Below are 4,918 nucleotides of genomic sequence, written 5' to 3' on the forward strand. Positions count from 1 at the left end.
ACTAATCCAATAGTCTCCCACTTGGATAAGTCTAAAACTATTATTGCGTATTACTTCAGGAACCAACTGACAGTGGTAGCTCTCAAAAGCCGCTATCGAACTCTGACCTTGTAGATGAACTCTAACCCTTCTCAATGACTTGTCCATTAGAAAAGGGATCATATATTCCTCCATTCTAGATATCATATGGACTGAGACATGGATTATAAATCATTCTCTCTTTCCATTTGTTGTTTCTTGATTTCCGATTTATAACGACTGATTAATTGAACAAATCAAATCAGTCCAGGCCCGGCCAAGCACTTACGTTTGTCATCACCAAATCATTGAGGGGCCCCCAGATATCGCTTTTATCCCGAAGGTAAAAGGAATGGATAAACTTCGACTCATATGGCTTGATCTACTACTTGTTGAATCATATACAAAGACAGGTTTTATAACATCGAGTTACCAATGCGGTTTCGTGCAATCAATGTACAACCAACTATTAGTAACAACTCATATCTTTAGGTTTGAAAAATATAAGATATTATCGTCTCATGATCACTCATGATAAAATCCTTGAAGTGATTCAAATGAGCGCGGGTTGAATCCAGTACTCAGAACTTATGACCACTCATGAGTGTTGTAGCACAACTTTGTCCACCAACTTAGACCTCTACAAGCCAACCCATGACAGTCTTGATTCATATCTACTTCCAACATATGACCGACTGTGGATGGTTTGAATAACTTAGTCATTCCGGAAGAATAACCTGGTTATTATGGAAGTCAAAACATGCAAAGTGAAACACAAGAATAAACGAATCAAATATGGTATCAAACCCTATGAATATAAATAGACCACTTTTATTTATCATCATACTAATTATTCATTATTCATTGTTTTAGTTTTATCAACTTTATACCTGAATTAGAAAACACTAGTTGTCCCATGCTCCAAGCATGTACACTATGTTTTTTTTAAACAATAGCCTTGCCATACACCAAGTATGCACTCTATGTTTGTCTATGATCCTTTTCTTTGTGAACTAGATCAATTGAACATAATTTCAATGATTCTCTTTTCACACTCCCAAATCTTTTTCGTAAATGTAAGAATTCCTAACATTTATCGAAATCTATTTAGATTTTAAACTTATATGAATTGTTCCTCTTGTAATGATTATGCACAAAGCCACAAAGACTTGGCAACAACCATTACAGAGTATTCCCAAGGAGATCAACTCCTTGGAAACAACCTTCTTGCATTAAGTTTCCTAATCTTACATAGATTTATTGAACAACTTTCACCTTCCCTTATTCCCATTTTGACTATAACTTCTAAACAAGGGCTGCCACTTTTCAGAATATGTTAATATGGTCCTCCCAAAATTAACACTATACTTCCAACTGTCCCTGAGCAACCAATCTTTGGTAAACCTTAGATTGTTCTCGACAACTGCATAATCATTTTAGTCATATCCAATTCTAGAGCTTTTCTGTCCTTAATGCCCCAGGCATTTGAAATTTTTTAGAAAGGATAAATATTATAGCACATGCAATCGATCCTGTACCCAAAGCAAATGGGACACGATTCATGATGTTTCACATAAAGACATCATACTAGACCAATATTTTGCTATAATATTTCTATTTCTATTTGCCATGTTCTCATAATTCAGATTATGAAAAGGGATGTCGTAATCATAATCGAATTTCAGAACGCAAATAATGGACCCATATATAGAATTTCTTTATATTGAGCCAATCCAACATAAAATTCACATATATATATCCTTAACTAAAGGTTAAAACCTCAATCTAAGCTTTTAGAATTGAAATGAAGTATCATTTCCTCTCACTTAATTATAGCAAAAAAACTTTTTCAACCCCTGCAACCTCACGAATTGAAACTTTTGTTTTCTATAATTAACATTGCTAACTTGCAACCTTTGTCATAATTATCATGCTCCTGCTAACATGATGATTATTAGCATAACACTTATGCTTCCACTAGCTTTGACATGTATCCAGAAAACAACTAGACTTCTAGAGGTCAATACTAGATTGTTTTGATAAGACTTTATCAAAAGCATACACCTTATCTTACATAGCTCACAAGTGTGCCTAAACAATTTTAGAACTATGAAAAGGGATGTCGTAATCATAGTCTCAATTGTTTAGACCTTTGTTATCAGCTTCAAATCTACTTAGTGGAAGTGTTTCTTCACCATCATTTTCATGAATCGGAGAGAAACCTTATGAACCTTAGATTTTATCGTATATGTGTTCCTTTCCGTGTGAATTTTTTTTGTCAAAAACAAAATCACAAGACAAGATTAGTGACAATTCCAAATTCATATGGATTGAGCTTGTGCAATCTTAAATTCTTGCCACCTGGCAGCTCAAGGGCCTGCCATTGCTTCCAAGTTGATATGCAAACAATTGAGAACATGTAGAACTCAAATGTATAGCCAACTTAACCGGAATGGGCACAAAAATGTCAACAAGATAGGTTATAAACCTCTAGTTGTGTGCTAGTGTTAAACTACAGGTTGTTATTCTTGATTAGATCTTGAAATCCTTTTTAGGATCTTTAAGATTCCCACTGTCCTCTTGACATATAAGACTATCTTGCCAAATATTCAAGAGATTGTGCGGATTCTTTTTCAATACAAACACTTCACACAATTGGCCTAACTTGGTATTTGTTTTATCCAAAACATCACAACATACCAATTTCAAATGTACAAGAGTAGGTCACTTTTACTCTTACATTTGATAAGTGTTTTAAACCTTTCTTTAAGATATGTGTCACACCCCTAAACCAGAATGACGGAAACATTCGGGGGTGGATGACTTCATGTATAGTATCATAATAACGAATTTAATAGTGAAGAAAGCAAACACAACCATCATCAATATAATTGAAAGAGTTACATCATAGAGTAAGTTTACATGTTTCAAAATCAATTACATCATGATGACAAAATAAGTTTTGAATTTAACTCCTTAGCGCTCCATCCTCGAAAGCAAATGATTACCTGTTTAGCGAATTCCTTAGAATACAAGTTGTTTGAAAAAGTGTCAACACAAAGGTTGGTGAGTTCATAAGAGTTTTAATTGAGAAATAAACTGTTTTCCTTGTAAAAGCAACTAAGTTGTTCTAGAAAATCCGATATTTTCCTTAAAGAGTGAATTGGAAGTTTCTATGTTATGAAATAGTGCATCCTAGAATTTCTTATAGTTTCCTTCTATAATCTCCAAGTATATATAAGTTATATAAAATTAAAGTTAGATAAAACGTCGAATGTAATGGGTCTGCCCTAGGCCCAGAACCAAACAAGGAACAGGAAATAAGGCGGACCCACCAATTCTAAGTTAATCACGACTAGATTCTATATAACTCTAGCATATACACTTAGAAATTATAGCTGAAAACTAACAATTCTAGATAGAATGTAGTCTTAAAACCAAAGACCGAAACCAAATCCTAGTGTAGTGTATGAAATAGTAGTAGTGGCTGTGAACATAAACTATACATATCATAGTTCATTGAATATTGATAGTGGTAGTGAACATGAACTATGCATATTATAGTTTATCAAATGTGATGGCGATGGTGAGCATAAACTATACATATCACAGTTCATCAAATAGCGATAGTGGTAGTGAACATGAACTATGCATATTATAGCTTATCAAAAGTGGTGGTGATAGTGAATCCCTTCTTGTAATAAGTTCGTAGTGTAGATGAAACATAAAATATATCTATTATAGTATATCAAATTGTTTGTAATGTATATACGCCCTAAATGTACCGATTATAATTAGCGTATTCGTTTTTGTGGGTATAATAGACTTAACTATACTTATTATAGTTTATCATAATTATTCGTAGTGGTAGTAACCCTTTGGTATATGTAATACCTTTAGTAATGTGTTTGTTATGTAAATGAATCATAAACTATACCTATTATAGTTTATCATATAATTTTTGGGGTAGTGAGCATAAACTATACGTGTCATAGTCTACCAATGTTTGTATTTCAATGGATATAACCTTGTAATACCATTTATATATTTACCGTACTTATGAAGGTAAGAATTCATTTGTTTTCTAATGTATGTCTATATAACAAGAAAAAATGACATATATGGTAATAACATATCGTCACATGAAGGTACACACCTTGCTCAAGAAGTTACAAGGTGTAAATGAAATTGAAAACATTTTTCTACACTACTAGAAAACAGACCTTTAATGTCACGCTTTTTATGACACACACTGATTAATGATACACATAAGGGCATGCCCTATAAATAATGTTAGATCTTTAGAAATTTGAAACATTTAGGATGCGCATTTTTGCGTGCCCTAAAATTAGTGTCTGACAAAACAAAAAAAAAACATGGAGGGTGCTTATGTTCAACGTGTGTCGTCTAGAAATGTCTCTTTATAATTTACAAACGCGCGTTCCTATTAAGAAATGGGGACTAAAACTAGGGCTTTTTTTTTCAAGAACGTCATTTTGAGGTCTAACCTCTTATTCTTCTCTTCTATCTCCCTCAAAAACCCTAGTTTCCATCTCCATTAATCTTCCCTCACCGGCGATCTCATCTAAAACCTTGTTCTTACGATCCTCATCTTATAATTCTTAAACCTCGCTTCAACGCCCCTTCTCACAAAATCAAAAAAATTGACGAATAACTAGGGCTTTTTACCCCTGGAATCGGACCTCACAAAATCCTTCATAGAGTCGGCGATTGGGGCTCTGTGACTACTTACGCTCACAACAACAATGATTTTAAGGTTTTTATCCCCGAAGGGAAAAATGGTGAAGGTATTACATCAGATGGTTGACTTCTAGTGCGTCGTCACCTGTTTCGTGCGTAAGGAGGGTTAGCGGATGAAGAGGTGGAAGAGTTTTTAAAC

This window comes from Lactuca serriola, chromosome 2 (assembly GCF_051521515.1).
Source record: "Lactuca serriola cultivar US96UC23 chromosome 2, Lser_US96UC23_V15, whole genome shotgun sequence".
Lineage (NCBI taxonomy): Eukaryota > Viridiplantae > Streptophyta > Magnoliopsida > Asterales > Asteraceae > Lactuca > Lactuca serriola.